Below are 18,129 nucleotides of genomic sequence, written 5' to 3' on the forward strand. Positions count from 1 at the left end.
GAAGGGAAACAGAGAATGAGGAAGGATATGAAGGAAGGAAAGGATGCGATTATATAGTGGGGATCCAAGAGAGAGAGAGAGAGAGAGAGAGAGAGAGAGAGAGAGAGAGAGAGAGAGACGTTCGTATTTCACTTCCTCTTCCTCCACACCCGCTGTTCTTCCTTTCTCTCTCTCTCTCTCTCTCTCTCTCTCTCTCTCTCTCTCTCTCTCTCTCTCTCTCTCTCTCTCTCTCTCTCTCAATATTCGCTAGTGTAATTTCAACTCAAAAAAATGTATATAATTGTAAGGAGAGGCGAGATTTCTTAAAGGACGGGGTAAAACATAACCACCATCATCAACTCCTCTACTACAACCACCACCACCACCACCACCACCACCACCACTGCCAACACTGCCATCTTAATCCGCGTCATAATCATTGCAGTTAAGCTTATTTTCCTTTCTTTTTAGCCTCTAGCACTGCGCCATCCCGATATTCATGTGTTTACCGTGCCAACATTACGTGTCTCCCGCCCCAGAAACCTTGCTATTACTCATTACCTTTTTCCTCCTCTCCATTTTCCATCTCCAACTTTCCTCTGAGTGCCAGGCGACAAAGGACAATCGGATAAAAGGAGGGGGAAAAAAAAGACGAAGGGAAAAAACATCGTATGAAAAAGTAAGCATGGAAAGTCAAACAGAGCCATAAAAGGATAGGTGGAAAAAAAAAATTTCCCAGCCTCCACGAGCATGACGCCGCTTTTTTCCACTCCGCCGCTGAAGGGGAAGTAAAAGAGGAGTTTCTTTTCGGCCCTCAACTGCCGACACGCGCCGGGAACGAGGCTCATTATGTGCTGAGCTGCAGGTGATGGCTGGGATTATCACGGGTATCCAAGGCCGCCGCTTCCACCTATCTGCCCGCCACACTCCTCCTCAGCCGCCTCCTTCCCCTCTTACTCCTCCTCCTCCTCCTCCTCGGCAGCCTCCCGTTTTCTTCGACTTTACTGTCTATGGCTATTATATGCGTTTATCTTCACCCTCGCTGCATCTCGTTTTCTTTTGTCCAGTTTTTGTACTTTTTTATGTTTTTATTGTTTCGCTTCGTCCCTCTCCAAGTATTTTCTTTTTTAGCATTTTTTTTCTTTTCAGTTTTTAGTTTTTTTTCTTTTTTTTCTTTTTTGTTTTTAGTTGAGGTCTGAAGATTGGATTCTATTTCCCGAGACGTAACTAAGAGTAAGGAAAATTCATCTACACCTTCTTTCGGTATGTTGTTCGTACTTTTAGCTTCATTACACTACACCTTTCTTCCTTTCGTCCATTTTCTATCTCCCTGTTCCTCCTTTTGCTATGTTATGCGTTTGTTTTTTTTGTTTTTTTATCTTCGTGGCACTACACCTGTTCTTGTTTTGTCTATTTTCTACGTCTTGTGCTCTCTTTTATATTTCATCTTCACTATGCAGCATATATATATTTTTTTTCATTTTCTTTGTCTTCCTTTGTATTCTTCTGCTGTTATGTGTGCTTTAATCATCTTCACTTTTTTTCTTTGTCTCTTTCTGTGTATTCCTTTCCTTTGTTTCTTCTCCGCTTTGTTATGTGTAGTTCAATCTTTACCACGCCTTTTTATCTTTTTTTTTTTTCAATTTTTTGTGTTTTCCTTTAACTTCATTTCACTTTTCACTCCACTAAAAATTTCCCTTCGCTTTGTTACGACGTCTCTTTATTACAGTATTCGTTGCACTTCACTAAATTTCCCCACACATCCTGGATCCGACCTTTCACTTCGCCTCCTTCCTTTCCCTTCTCTTCTCTTCTCTTCTCTTCTGTAATCTCCCCTATTCTTCCTTTTCCTGTGTTACTCTCCTTTATTTTCCCGTTTGTTTCCTCTCCGGTTTCCTCGTTTTCTTGTCAGATTTTTATCCCAGTTTATTTTCCTTCCATTCAGTTCCTTGGTTTTTTTTTTTTCAATCTTCCTCTTAAACTTTCAGCTGTTTTTTTTTTATGCTTAAATTTTGTATATGCTTCAGCTTTTGTTTATCTAAAAAAATCTCTCTCTCTCTCTCTCTCTCTCTCTCTCTCTCTCTCTCTCTCTCTCTCTCTCTCTCTCTCTCTCTCTCTCTCTCTCTCTCTCTCTCTCTCTCTCTCTCTCTCTCTCTCTCTCTCTCTCTCTCTCTCTTACTGAATTGTTTGATTTCATTTCGTCTTTTCTCTATTTTCATATTTCATGATATTTCTCATGCGCACACGTTTTTTTAATTAGTTTCCTTTCATTAAGTTCTGTTTCATCTCGTTTCACTCAATCTTGATCAGTCTTTCGCTTTTTTTTTCCCTTTCGTTTCACTATCACTCATACATTCTTCTGTCTCTTCTTCACCTTCTGTCTCTCCATTTTCCTCTCTTACTCCCTCTCACCTATTCTGTCTCCTTTCCCTCTTCTTCTCATTCTCGTCATTCTCTTTCTCCGTTTTCCTCTCTCTCAGGTACTCCCTCACAGTCTTCTTTCCCTCTTCTAGTCTCTCTCTTTCTCTATTTGCCCCTTCCTCCCATCCGTCTCTGCCCCTCTCTGTCACCTGGGAGAGAGAGAAAGTGAAGACCTGATATCCCATTTTCTGTTGCTCCATTCATCTTTGTTTGTGATAATGAGGATTTATTGCCCGCTCCAACAATAACTAAAACAAGAGCAACAGCGAAAACAAAAGCAACAACGAAAGCAAGAACAACAACAATAACGAAAACTACTATATAAGCAACAAAAACAAAACGACAGCAATTATAGTGAGAGTAGTGGTGGCAGTAGTAGTAGTAGTAGTAGTAGTAGTAGTAGTAGTAGTAGTAGTAGTAGTAGGAGGAAGACAGTAGCAATAATAATAGTAATAATAATGATAATAATAATAATAATAGTAACGACCAAGTAATAACAGGCCGGACTAGGGAACAGGTGTTTCATTTCCCGCGAGTTCGTGATGATGAGCTGTGTTGGTTTGGAAGGTTCATATTCACGGCTTCGAGACATCAAAGAACGGGAAGCGTGTCATGACTCTGAATGTTGACGTGTGCGCTCTCTCTCTCTCCCTCTTTCTCTCTCTCTCTCTCTCTCTCTCTCTCTCTCTCAGAGCTGATCAGACTCATTAAAAGCAAGAATCTTAGGAGTTTTAAAAGCTTTCTCTCCATTCGCTTCATTATTTTCTCTAATTCTCAGCTCAAAGATAAAAAGTTCGAAGATTGCTCTGTTTTTCCTCCTTAAAACTTGTGATACTTAAAATGTTCCTTTTTAAAACTTTGTGCCTCATTTTTTTCTTTTGTCTTCCGAGCTTGCAATGCTTGTTTATAGGGGCTTTTATGTGAGTTTTTGTTGTGTTTTACTCTTATTGTTTTCTTTCCCCCTTTCCTACACACACACACACACACACACACACACACACACACACCAGCATCATCATCATCATCATATTATAATCACTACTACTACTACTACTACTACTACTACTACTACTACTACTTTTGGTGGTGTGTCGACCCTTTGTCCCGTGTCTCATTTATATCTAGAAGTACTGTTGTCATTTTGTGGCAGCTTAATTAATTACGAGCTAAATTAATTATCCTGGTGGTTCATTACTGTTTTACTTTTCATTACTCGCTGTGCTCCTTGGTGGTGGTTTATTTATGTAATTTTATGTAACTATTTGGTATTCGGTATTTATGTAACTATGTTTATTCTGTATCTGTAGTGGCGCGTCAGGACTCACAAGGTGCCAAGTATCTATTCGTGTATTTTTTTTGGGCTCGAAGTAATGGAGGTCGTTTCGTTGTTTTGATGTTACCAGAAAAGCAGCTTTCCAGTCACTAGTGTATTGTTCGGTTTTAGAATTGTTGTGTAGTGTTGATTGACAGGAGAGGAAAAGTGATGCATAGATGAGTTGTTTATTATTATTATTATTATTATTATTATTATTATTATTATTATTATTTTTATTTTTGTTTGTTATAATACTAATACGAGGGTAAGTTGTCCTTGTTATTGTTCTTTCTTTTCTCATTGGGTTATGAAACTTTTTAACCTTTATCTAGTTTACCTCTTTTTTTTTCATTTTCTTATTGACTAAAAGTAAACCGTGTCGTGTCTACTGAATATCGAACTTTTTTTTTTATTTAAAGGTGCTCAGGTCCAGGGCAACTCAAAGGCTGTAAAAAAAAATTGTAAAAAAAAAAATTGTAAGTCCCCAGTTGTAAAAAAAAAAAAAAAAACATTCAAAAGTGAGGTTATAGCTTGTCCTTATAACCGTTTGGATGCCAGACGATTTTTCCCACGACTATATGTAAATTCACCGACCCTCATTTTTTGTACTTCTCTTAAATAATTCCCTAGCCTTGAAGAAACAAAATTAACGTTATTCTTTCGTTTCTCTCTCTTTCTGGATGTTAGCGGGTAAATATAGCAGTGAGAAGATTAAATTATGTAGATTATCCTATTACTTTAACACCTACCCATCTACTCCGTCCCTCACACACACACACACACACACACACGTAGCTATCTTTTACATAACACTCCCCTTTCCTCTCCTTTCCCTTCACAGATCACCAGCCACCACACGGAGCCTCTCACGTCTACTTTTATTGCTTATTTCACGGCTGTTCGCTCCTCCCAGACGCAATATTTCACCTCCTTTGCTCCCTCGCCTCCACAAAACTTACACTCACTGACCCATGCCGCCGCTGGAGCTCCTCTCTCCCCTTCCTAACAGAACTTTCTCCTCCACTTACTTTCTTACCTTCCTTCGTCGTTCCCAGACTTAGTTGCCCTTTTTCTATCCTCTATATCGAAACTCTCTCTCTCTCTCTCTCTCTCTCTCTCTCTCTCTCTCTCTCTCTCTCTCTCTCTCTCTCTCTCTCTCTCTCTCTCTCTCTCTCTCTCTCTCTCTCTCTCTCTCTCTCTCTCTCTCTCCCCGGGCCACACGTGCACCCAGACACAACTTTCCCTTAACTCCGAGTCAGACTTTCTCCTTAAGCGACACATACGGGCAAAGATGTTTCTCTCTCTCTCTCTCTCTCTCTCTCTCTCTCTCTCTCTCTCTCTCTCTCTCTCTCTCTCTCTCTCTCTCTCTCTCTCTCTGTTGTTCAGTTTCCTAAAGTTTCTTCCCTTTTTTTCTGTCCCCCAAGTTTTCCTCCTCCTGTTTCTCCTCTTTCCCCCCTCCTCCTCCTCCGCCTCCTCCTCCTCCGCCTCCTCCTCCTCGTAGCCACAGGTGTGTTGTTGTTTGTTTGTCTCATTATCATGCCCCCGCCCTCGCGTCGTCCATCCCGTGTTTTTCCTGCAGAGGCTGTCAGCGTCCTCGTATCTTTCTTCTTTTCGCTGCTGCGTGGACTAATGAGAGCTCTTATTTGCACTGGCTCGTGTTTTATTTAATTTTCGCAATAAACGGCGGAGGGACGGGTGAGAGAGAGAGAGAGAGAGAGAGAGAGAGAGAGAGAGAGAGAGAGAGAGAGAGAGAGAGAGAGAGTTATGTAATACAATGTAAGGAAGATAAAAGTAGAAAGTACTTTTCACTGAGAGAGAGAGAGAGAGAGAGAGAGAGAGAGAGAGAGAGAGAGAGAGAGAGAGAGAGAGAGAGAGAGAGAGAGAGAGAGAGAGAGAGAGAGAAACATTTTCGTTTTATAATACAATAGAAAGTATAAAGTGTATTCTCGCTAGAGAGAGAGAGAGAGAGAGAGAGAGAGAGAGAGAGAGAGAGAGAGAGAGAGAGAGAGAGAGAGAGAGAGAGAGAGAGAAACACTTCCAGCATTATATCAACACACTAAAGTTGAGAGTGAAAAATATCTTTCCTGTTTCCACCATTCCTTCTCGTCTCCTCTTCACAGTTACATTTCCCACTGTTCTCTTTCTCCTCTCTCACTCCTACTTCCCATCCTCTCACCCTAAATATACACTTTCTCTTCCTTATTATTTCATCGTCCTCTTAACGTCTCCCTTCACTCTCATCCGATTAATAACAGTTATTTCGTCCTTTTAACATTTGCTTCAATTCCAGAGTTTGATGTGTGTGTGATTAGGAGAAAGTTGCGTGGTCCTTGCTGGATGGATGAACGAGTGAGGTTGATGGCAAAGTAGATGGCTAGATAGATGGGTAGTTTGGTGGATAGGCAGCTTGGTAGATAGTTAAAAGAAAGGAAAATATGTAAATTGGTAGATAGTAAATAGGTAGATTGGTGGATGAATAGTTTGGTTGATAGATAGATAGATTGATGTAGATAGATATATGTAAATGAAAGAAAAATACATGTAACTTGATTGGTAGGGAAGTAGATACATACGTACATGGCAAATAAACAGAAAATAAAGAAAAGTTTAAGATACTAATGTGTTGAAAATAGAAAACTAAATTATTTAATAGAGAGATACACATATTTAGTGACCTGAGATTGGCTGAGGAAAAGTTAGTATGTAGAACTGAATAACTGAACGGATGTATAGATAAAAATACATTATAAACACAAGAGTCACGTACATACAAAAATATCGAAGAGAAAAAATGTAACTGATAGCAAGACAAAAAAAAAAAATATACATAAAAAAAAGTTGAAAAGTAAACTATATAGAAAAGAAATAGTGTAAAGAGAGAGATGAAAAACAGATGCGCGTGGAGGACTATAGAAAGTAGAAAGCGAGACGCAAATCTGTGATGAATAATCCAGTTTCAGTGTAGATGTTTCACACGATTTTGCGCTTCAGGGTAGGAAGATTATTCTATTTGCCTTTTTCCTTTTCCCTTTTTCCTTTTTCCTTTTTATTGTTTGTTTGTTTTCGTTTATTCAAGAGCAAATACATGTTTCTGTCTCTGTCTATGCTTCAGTCTGCTTACCTTCTTATTTTTTTTTTGTTTCGTTTATTTTTACAGTTTGAGACTTTTTTTTCTCTTCACGTTTCTAATCTTATCAAGTTAAAAACAGCATGAAATATAGGACTGTTTTTTTTTCTTCTAGTTGGTAACATATATTCTCTCTCTCTCTCTCTCTCTCTCTCTCTCTCTCTCTCTCTCTCTCTCTCTCTCTCTCTCTCTCTCTCTCTCTCTCTCTCTCTCTCTCTCTCTCTCTCTCTCTCTCTCTCTCTCTCTCCCCCCCCCCACCCTCCCTGCATTAATAATTCCAGCATCCATCATGTCCCTTTTCTCTCCACTGCTCTGACACAAATGCTTCTCTCCTTCCTCCTTCACCTCGCCTCCGTTGACATTTCCTTCCTCCGGGTCCTCCTTCCTTTTCCTCTTCGCCTCCTGCACTCCTACCTCCTCCTCCCCTTCTCACCTTACCTCCCGTGCCCGCCTCTCCTTCATTCCCTTTTCTCCTCCTTTCCTGCGTCCCTCTATTAATGAACTTCCGCGGGTTTGTGAGCAGGAAATAGTTCTTCCAGACACAAAGACACGCCGCCCCTTGGAGATGGAGGGCGGGAAATCGTGAGGAGGAGGAGGAGGAGGAGGAGGAGGAGGAGGAGCAGGAGGAGGAAATGTCTTGAGAAATTGGGTACAAAGAAATTTAGGATCAAAATATTGAGAGAGTTGAACATGAATCCGTCGATGTGTTTCCTTATAAATGTTTGTTTATTTATGAGGAGGAGGAGGAGGAGAAGAGGAGGGCGACGACGACGAGAAAGACAAGATCGTAGTGGAGAAACAGACAGAGAAAAAAAAGTAAAGGAAAACAAGAGGTTCCTGATGGGAGGGAAAATATTTAAAAAGTGGAGAAAATACTCGATTGAAAGGGACGTATGGAAGAGTAAGGAAAAAAAGGCGAATTTGTAATTTTCCCCTTCACAAATCACAGGGATATTTTTACATAACCTTCTTGAAACATTTCCTGATGGATAGTTTTTTATATAGACCGTGGCAGAAGGAGGTGGATGGGAGGAGGAGGAGGAGAAACGACCAGGAGAAGAAGAAAGTTTAAGAATGATGAACAAGGAAGAGGAAGTTATAGAAATGGAAATAAGTCTAGCACACGAAACTTGAAGAATAACAATAAAGGAAAAATTGATAGAAATGAAAGTAAGTGACGCGAATTTTGAAGAGTAAGGAGGAAAATGAAAAAAAAGAGGGACATAAATGGAATTAAGAATGACACGCCTAACAACAACAACAACAACAACAACAAAAATGATGATAAAGGAAAGAAACGTTACAAATAAAAGGAAAGGATAACCGTTAGAATTGAAAATAAGAACGCCACGAAATTTGAAGGAGAACGAAAATAGCAAAAAAAAAAGAAAAAGTAAAAGAAAAAAGACAAATTAACTACTTTTTAACTCATCTATTTATCTATCTATTTATCCCTTTTTTCCCCCAGTTTTCCGTCATTCACAAACCAGCGCAGCATCCCCCGTCCTCTCCTGTCCTGCCCCCCAAGACACCCCCATCGCTGCGCCAGGTGTATAATCCTCTCAGCCTTAAACCGCATCACCTTAATACAAAATAAACTGTACTGCTTTGCCTTGATTTCCCGCGGGAGTGAGGTAAAAAAAAATTGCCTCATAATTTATTCCCAGAGAGAGAGAGAGAGAGAGAGAGAGAGAGAGAGAGAGAGAGAGAGAGAGAGAGAGATTATAATGAGGAGAGGAAAGAAAGCCAATAGACCCATGACGTTCTCTTATAAGCTTGATTTACTCTTGGCAGTGGTAAGATAGAGTAAGAGGAAACTTGAAGAGTGTACTGCGTGTGTTTATTCTCAGATACCAGTAGTTGCTAGGTATACAACACACACACACATACACACACACACACACACACACACACACACGTCACAAGCGTATTTGGTATAATTGACGTATGTTCGCAGTTCTCACGCCATTCCGACGTTTTTATTGCGGAAATTGCTTCGTTTGGCTTTTATTTCACTTTTTTTTATTTGTGATTTATTGGTTTGTTCCAGATTAGGAGTTTTTATTTTTATCGACGTTTTATCTGCGACTTATCTTTATTGCTTTCCATTTTTCTTTGTTTCTCTATCACAACGCAGTTTTTTTTTTCTTCATCTACCATTCAGCCATTCTACCTTCACTCATTCATTCCCATCCACGATAAAATGAACTATATCCTTTCTTCCTTCCTTATTCTTGACCCTCCACTCATTGACCCTCTCGTTAAGCACACACAAACCACTACCTTGACAAAAACACCATAAAAACGAGTATCTCCATGGCTGTAGGAGCACTCACTACCTACCTACCTTTCCTTCCTTATCTGCCCTTACCACTCATCGCCTCTAATTAAGCAGTAAAGCAACGCCTTCACTTAACCATCGGAAAAACAAAACAAAACCCCATGCCTGCAGAACCACCCTCGCTACTCCTTTCTTTCTTTCGTCCTTGCTTGGTGTACTCGTTCTCTCTTCCCTCCTCTCCTCTCCTCTCCCAGGGCCGGCCGTGAATCAGGTGCCGGGAAGTACTGCCACAGGACAAATATCGGAAACCCATATCGGACACTCCTTCACTTCCCTCCGGTTGAATTTGCTTTTTCCCTGGCTGGTTGTAGTGTTCACGATCCGACGACTCTGCCAGGAAAGAGCAGCTGCAGGCAGGGCTGGAGCGAGGGAAAGAGGGAGGGAGGGGAAAGAAAGGAGGTAATAGGAGAAGCAGGTGGAGTAGGAGAGGTGGAGTGAGGATAAAACAGAAAGGACTGAAAAAAGGATGTGAGTTAGCAAAGGAAGGAAGGAAGGGGGAGGGAAATGTGAAGGAATAGAGGTATAATGAAGTGTGTTAGAAGGAATTGGGAAAGAAGAAAAAAGAATGAATAAAAGAAAAAGGAAAAGAGGAGAAGCACGTGGATGAATGATAAAACAAAGGACAAAAAGGGAGAGAAGTAGGAGGGAAATGTGAAGGAATAGATGTATGAATTGTGGAAGAGATAACTGAGAGAAGAAAATGCATGAAAAGAAAAAAAAAAGGAAAAGAGGAGAATTGAGTGGAGGAATGATAAAACAAAGGACGAAAAAAAAAAAAATGCGATTTAACAAGGGAGTGGAGGAGAGAAATGCGGAGGAATAGAGATATAATGAATTGTGGAAGAAGGAAATGAGGAGAAAGAAAAGAGATGAAGAGAAAGAGCAGGAGAGGTGGAACAACGATAAATAAATGATCAAAAAAAAAAAAAACATACGAGTTAGCAAAGGAAGGAAGGAGGAGGAGGAAAATGCGGAGAAAAAGAGGCATACTGAATTGTGGAAGAAGGAGATGAGAAAGAAGGAAGAAAATATATGAAAGAAAAGAAAAAGAGAAGAAGCAAGTGAAGCAAGAATAAAAACAAATGGCAAAAAGGAATGAGAGTTAGCAAAGGAGGAAAGGAGAAAGGAAATGCGGAGGAACAGAAATATAATGAAATGTAGAAGAAAGCAATGAGAAGAAAGAAGGAAGAAAATGTAAAGGGAAAGAGGAGAATCAGGAAGTGAAAGAACAAAAGGACAGGAGGATTTAACAAGCGAGGAAGGGAAAGAAGAAAAACAAGCGTACTGAATCAGGAAGAGAGAAGGAAATAAGGAGGGAAGATAGAGATGAAGGAAAGAAAGAGGGAGGTGACAGCTGGAGGAGAGGGAGCAGCAATAAGAAAAAAATGGAGGAAAAGAGGGAAAAGAGCCGTAGGGAAGCAGAGAAAGAGAAAGGGAGCGGGAGAGGTAGAGCAACAGAAGAGGTTGGATCGGAGTGGAGTATACAGGTTTGGGGGCACGAGTAGCATCTCAAACTTTCGGATGCAAATTAAAAGTGATGAGTAATTGAGATGAGGAGAATGTTCCCTAGACATTCTTCCTTTCCTTCTTTGCCACAGAGTCTGAGAGTGTGTGTGTGTGTATGTGTGTGTGTGTGTGTGTGTGTGTGTGTGTGTGTGTGTGTGTGTGTGTGTGTGTTTTAGTATTCAGGTTTGGCTTCAGTTAGTCCTCTATATGATGTTGTTTTCTTTTTAAGTTAGACGAAAAAAAAACATGTATTTTTTGTTACTTATAATTTTTTTCTCAGTTGACTACTACTACTACTACTACTACTACTACTACTACTACTACTACTACTACTACTACTACTACTACTACTACTACTACCACCACCACTACCACTACTGCTGTGTATTTATTACTTAAAGAATATCCAAATATAATCATGTTCTTGTTTCTCTATTATTTTTTGCTAGTTTTGTTATCTACGTTCTGTTTTATCGAATGATCCATTTTTATAAGTGTTATTCCGGTGGCTTTATACGGACCATAACGAAATTCATATCCATTACGTTTTGTTAAGTCTTTCTATTTTTTTGTGGTCAATGAAAATTTTTATTCATCTACCTACCTATCTATCTATCTATCTATCTATCTATCTATCTATCTATCTATCTATCTATCTATCTATCTATCTATCTATCTATCTATCTATCTATCTATGTATCTGGGTGGATAGGGAGGGGTGGGAGGAATAGACACAGAGGCAGAGGGAACACAGACATGTAAAGAAGGAGGAAGGGGAATAGAGAAATGCAAGTTATAGCAGAGGGAAGGCATTGTTAAAGGGAGAGGAGGGCAGAGACGGGGAAAAAAAAAGGTAAACTGAGGGAGAGAGAGAGAGAGGGTAGGTAGGGTAAGAGCCTTAAGCGGCAGAGGGAGAAGAGAGTAGTGGGAGGGTGTAAAAGTGAGAACAAAATCGGATGGAGAGAGAAAAAAAAATGAATCTAGAAAAAAAAAAACGCTATTTACTTTGGGGGGGGAACTAGAGAGAAAGGGAGGGTTACTCGTATGGGAATGACTCTCTCTCTCTCTCTCTCTCTCTCTCTCTCTCTCTCTCTCTCTCTCTCTCTCTCTCTCTCGCTCTCGCTCTCGCTCTCGCTGTTTTCGCTATGAGGACAAGACAAGGGTGGAGTCAACGGCTTGTATTCCCTCGTATATATTTGTCTTTCGCTTCGCTTTCCTCCATAATGAAAACACGGGACGCTCGCTGTCTTGTTCCGCTGTGCTCGAGTTTTTCCTTCTGTTTCTTATATCTGACAGAATGGCAGCAGAGAGAGAGAGAGAGAGAGAGAGAGAGAGAGAGAGAGAGAGAGAGAGAGAGAGAGAGAGAGAGACCGTATATTGCGCCATATGATCCAGTTATTGCAGTGTCATTAATTCAGTCAGTCAGTCAATTAATCAGTCTTTCTCTCTAATTCCTCTAACTAACCCCTTTTGGTATGGACAGAAACTCTCTCTCTCTCTCTCTCTCTCTCTTTCTCTCTCTCTCTCTCTCTCTCTCTCTCTCTCTCTCTAAAATGATGATAACCTTAACGAAAGTAACAAAAAAATCACTAACTTCACTTGTTTTTAGTTGTCCTCTCTAATTTCCCAGCTAAACCTATTTGGTATGAACACAGCACACTAACACTTTCTCTCTGAAAAAGAAAGAGAATCATGATCGTAGAAAAATAATCCCCCAACCTTCTTTTTTTCTTTGTCTTCAGTGTTTCTCTATTATTCCTTTCACTAAACACTTTTGATATGAACAGAAAACGATAACATTTTCTCTCTACTTTCTCTGTCTATCTCCTCCTCTCTAAACAGAAATATCATAGAGAAGATGGATAGTAGAAAAATTCCTACTTATCTCTTTTTAATCGTTCTCCCTGATTCCTCGAAATAACTAACTTTGGTTTCACTACAAAACAAAACACTTTTAATCTGAAATAAAATCATAAGGAAGGTAATGTTTTTTTTTTTATAATTCAACCAACTTTTTTATTCAGTCGTTCTCTCAAATTCCTTTCACTAACCTCCTTTCGTATGAACACAAAACATAAAAAACACTTTCTCTCTAAAAAAAAATAATAATAATAATAATAATAAAAAGTAAAAGAAATCCTATCAAATTCCTTTTCTGTCTTGAGAGTCGTTCCCCGTAATTCCCCTAACTAACACAATACTAAAAAAAAAAAAATTGAAGATATCAAATATAAGAAAAAAATAAAAATATTATATATATATATATATATATATATATATATATATATATATATATATATATATATATATATATATATATATATATATATATATATATATATATATATATATATATATATAAAACAAAGCATCTTACCAACCTCCTCTTCCTCCCCATCGCGGCATCTTTCGCATCTCCCTGAGCGTGGGCGGAAAACAGTTTTACATTCATGAATGCTAAAGCTTTACCTCAAATCAGTGTCATTATGCTAAGTATCCAGCGTGGGCCTCTGACTGACGTATCGATCCTAGCTCCGATATTTCATTAGCATCCATGACTCGTGATCAGCCTGGAGGCCCTCCATTCCGCACTCCCTGTCTATCACGCCTCCGCCAGACAAAGGGAATTCCATGATGCATTATTAAGCACATCAGATCATAAGGGAAGGTTTAAGATCATAAGGGAAGCTGCAAGATCATAAGGGGAAGCTGTGAGATCATAAGGAAAGCTACAGGATCATAAAGGAAATAAGATCGCAAGGGAAATATCAAAGGGAAGCTGCAAGATTAATAGGAAGCCGCAGTATCGTAAACAAGATTATAAAGGAAGCTGTAAGTTCATGAAGGAAGCTGCAAGAAGTCTACAAGTGGCAGTTCCTATGTAAAAGACAACATACCTCTGCCCTCCTATCACCTCTTTTTTTTCTACTTAATGAAACCGGGTTAACTACTAGTCAGCTAATCTTCTAATGCTTGCTATTGACTCGTACTTCGCTTCAGGGAATAATAATACGAGAGTTGCATTAATGTGCAGGATGGAGCATTAAAAACCGTTCGCTCCTCACTCACTGTCACTAGCACACGGCTGCCAGACAGGAGGGAATATGATGATGCCTTTATTTCCACCGACAGAACTTTAGGAAATGAGGCGGTGGTTGCTTTTTTACGCAGTCGACACAGAACATAAAGACCCTTCGCTTCTCACACCCTGCCACTACCACGCCTCCGCCAGATGAGAGAGACGATGATGCCTTTATTCTTTACCACCGGATTTTGTTGGAGCGTTGAGGGATGGTTGCGTCAGTCCAGGATAGGAGGTAAAGCCCCTTAGTCTCGTAATATCTTTAACATACCTTTACTGAGCTTTTTTCTTCTTCCGTTAACTTTTAGAAGCGGGGAATTAGTGGGGGTTTTTCGTCCTTTATTTTTTATGTCCCTGGCCTCCCTCGCTCGTAAAAGAGATAAGATAAAGTGATTAGTGACTTTTTTTTTTTTTTTTTTGTCATCAAGTATATTACGGGGTGGATAAAGTGATGGGGTCATATGTAGCACAGAACGTAATGACGACCTTAAGGCCATTTGTTTCTGTCTTACTACATTTTTGCATGAAGATGGTCTTGCGTCTCTATCTTAAATCATCAAGTTTTATTATTGTCTTGAGTCAGGTTATGTTTGCTAATACGCATCATGACTGAATTTTCTCTCCACCTGTTCCTGACAAATTTAAGATCAACTGTTTCTGTCTCTGTTTTGTTGCGTGATGTTTTGTCTTTGCTTTTTTTTATTTTATTTATTTTATTTTATTTTACTTTATTTTTATTTATTTATTTATTTATTTATTTATTTATTTATTTAATTTTTCTTTGTGTGTGTGTGTGTGTGTGTCACCGAGTTTTGTGCTGAATTTTCTCTCCACCTCTTCCAGACAGACTTAAGACCATTTATATTTGTCTTATTATCTTTTTGCATGAGGATGATCTTAAGCTTTTTATCTTTCATCATCAAGTTTTATCGTGTTGAGTCAGGTAATGTCTGTTAATACGCACCAAGACTGTGAAACTTAAGATCATTGCTTCTGTCCCACTAACGTTGTGCGTGAGGAAGGTCTTGTATCTTAATCTTTCATCAAGTTTTATTGTGCTTTGTCAGGTGATGTTTGTGCTAATACTCGCAAATGCTTTTTATTTTTTTTTTCTTTCCACCTGTTCCTGAGAAAGTCAAGATGATCTGGTTCTTTCTTTACCTTTCTGCGTAAGGAAGATATCATGTTTCTTTTTTTCCATCATCAAGTTAGTTTAATTTTATTCGCCTAGTTTAGTTTACAGTTTATTTGCAAAAAAAAGTTACATACATCTATAGATACACTATAGCATAACGACTTGGCTTAGTTATTTCTTACCAGGTAGTTATGCTGTTAAAAGGCTAAAATCAAGTTTGAAACAAATATGAAATAAAATTGTCATGTTTATACTAATACGTACTGAGACTAAACATTTCTCTCCGTTGCTCCTGACAAACAAAGATAATCTACTTCTGTCTCATTACTTTTGTGCGCGAGGAAGGACTTTAGTTCAATTTTGTCTTCACCAAGTTATGTTGATTATACTAATGCGTACAAAGACTAAACATTTCTCTTCACTACTCTTGACAAACTTAAGATCTCGTACTCCTTTCTCACTCTTCTATCTCAATGTCTCATGAAGCCTTACTGTGTTGAGTCAGGTTAGGTTTGTACTTATAGGAACCAAGCCCGAATCACCCCCTTCCATCTGTTCCCCGTAATCTTCACTATCTTCACGTGTAAGTAACAATTTTCAGTCGTTTTTATTTAATCAAGGAGAAGGTTTATTCTGTTGAGTCAGGTCATATTTGCATTAATATATAGTGTAACTGAATTAATCTCTCTCTCTCTCTCTCTCTCTCTCTCTCTCTCTCTCTCTCTCTCTCTCTCTCTCTCTCTCTCTCTCTCTCTTCTCCTGTGTCTGTATGTATGTGTGTGTGTGTGTGTGTGTGTGACGTGTTTGGTGTGTGCATGTCTGCCTTTCAAATTCGTTTATTGCACGCATATCATATTTATTGAATCTTGCACCGTGGAATTATACCCGCTGGCGTGAGCACTCCATTTGGGTGAGGTTCTTTACTGATGCCTTTTTTGTGGGTCTGTCTTCACTGGCGCTGCATTCTCGTGTCCCTGGCGAAAGTGGTTGAGGCCAAAAATATCACCACTCCGCGAATATCACACAAAAACTCGACAAAAATCGCCCACAATCAGAGACTTTCAGGTAAAGTATTTCCCGGAATGAATACCCGCCTTGTGAAAACCGCCTTTTTTGTATCGCTCTCCATTTTGGACTTTCCTCTCGAGCTTAACTTTTTTTTTTTTTTCTGAAGTTGCAGAATAGCGGGCTTTTCTTTCTCCTCCTGCACGCATAAAAAAAAAGTACATATCTGAGTTTATTTATGATGGTGATGGGCGCTAGCGTGGCGTGTCTTCAGCGACTAGTAGAGGAAGGAACTAGTTTGCTGCCCTCACCTGACCTCCCACAAGCATAAAAAGTACCGTGCATATCCAAGTTTATTCATAATGATCGTCTCCAGCGTGGCATTTCTTCGAGAGGTTAATGGAAATGGAAGTAGTGGAAGCAACGTTACTTACCCGGACAAGTGGTGTAGCAGGAGCGGGAGTTAGGGGGGCGATCAGCGTCCTTGCAGAGGGTGGGTGGCAGCGGCCGTCCCCTGACATCAGCACACCATACTGTCCGTTCCTCGCTGCCCAGGCCGCACCCTCGCTCCGACCAGCACACGCCCCACTCCCCTGACACAGAAGAGAGAGAGGCAGGCTGTTAGAGAGCTCATAGATAATACATTGATCAGACACACTTATAGATATTACGTAGAAAAAAGTGAAATGATACCGTTTTGTGTACGTAAGAATGAGAAATAGTAGTGATTATGAAAGGATAAGAGAAAGGCAGGCTGTCAGAGCGGTCATAGATAGTTAATGTATTGATTGTAGATGTATTAATCGACATGACATAGAAAAAAGGAATGAAATGATACCGTTTAATTGAAATATTTGAAATGCTTAATCACTCTAATGGTATTTGTACATGATTGATATAGTGTAGGATTTTCAAGATACCAGTTACCCTTTTTTGAAGCCTTTAATGTAAGCTGGAGAAATAGTGGTTGTTGTTATAGTCTCAATGGTTACGGTAAGATCATTTGAATTGCTGATGTACAAAGGACAGACTTTATATCCTCTCACTATTAGACGAATTTTTCCCATCATTACTAACATTTGGACACACTTTAATACAGCAGGCTCTTGAATAGATTAGGAGAAAAAGACCAGAGATTACTTTTTTTTTTTTTCCGTATCCATGCAGAAATAAATAAAAAAAATCAATAAAAATAAATAATGTTAACGAAGAACTATCATTACACACACACACACACACACGCACACACACAGTACGGTGCCATTAACACATCACGTAACAAGATATGCATGACTGACAGGTGAGTGTGATGATTGGCAGGTGTGTGTGTGTGTGTGTGTAATGCAGTCTCTCGCTCACTAATGCCTCTCATTATTCCTTCATATGGGACCTCGGATACCTGCTAATGGGCTGTTATTGAAGCCTTGTTGTTGTTGTTGTTGTTATTATTATTATTATTATTATTATTATTATTATTATTTTATTATTATTATTATTATTATTATTATTGTTCTTGATGTTGGTGTCGAGTTTTTTTTTTTTTTTTTGTTATTATTGTTGATGTTTTTTTTCTGCAGTCGTTGTTATCGTTGTGGTCGTTTTTCTTGTCGTTCTATTCGTTGTTGCTGTTGCTGTCTTTTTATTGTCTTTTTTTTTTGTCGAAAGTGAACCTCCATCTTAGTCTTTTTCCTCACGTCGCTCTTGTGGAAAATTTCGTCCGTCCGTGGGAAAGTTTGTCCTTGGAAGAGAGTAATGGTGGTGGTGGTGGTGGTGGCGGGGCGTCCAATCTGTGTTATCATGAGTTAGGGCGGAGTTAGAGTCTTACGGCCTCCATCCTGATCCTTCATTAAAACTTGTGCGCCAATTAACGGCGGTGTGAGTGTTGGGCAAGGCCAATGAAGCGGCGACGTGTTTGTCTCCGCGCCCCGCCACACACACACACACACACACACACACACACACACACACACACACACACACACACACACACACACAGTTATTGACCACAGCTTTTACAATAGTCATTACACAAATTTTAGTTCGTATAATCGAGAACAAGACAATTCAGTAATAGTTCCACTTAAACTAAAATACTGCAACACACACACACACACACACACACACACACACAAACACACACACACACACACACACACACACACACACACACACACACACAACTCTCAAATAACTAATTGTTTATTTCGGTGCATTATTT

General features: G+C 39.4%; 1 protein-coding gene across 1 annotated transcript in view; it reads right to left on the reverse strand.

Annotated features, from left to right (window-relative positions):
* LOC135109366 (thrombospondin type-1 domain-containing protein 7A-like) overlaps positions 1 to 16,538 on the reverse strand; it is a 214,746-nt gene extending 198,208 nt beyond the window's left edge. The window contains exon 1 of the mRNA XM_064020758.1: positions 16,346 to 16,538. The gene's annotated coding sequence lies outside the window, so the exon portion shown is untranslated. The remainder of the gene's footprint in view (positions 1 to 16,345) is intronic.
* Positions 16,539 to 18,129: the final 1,591 nt, after the last annotated feature.

This window comes from Scylla paramamosain, chromosome 18 (genome assembly GCF_035594125.1).
Source record: "Scylla paramamosain isolate STU-SP2022 chromosome 18, ASM3559412v1, whole genome shotgun sequence".
Lineage (NCBI taxonomy): Eukaryota > Metazoa > Arthropoda > Malacostraca > Decapoda > Portunidae > Scylla > Scylla paramamosain.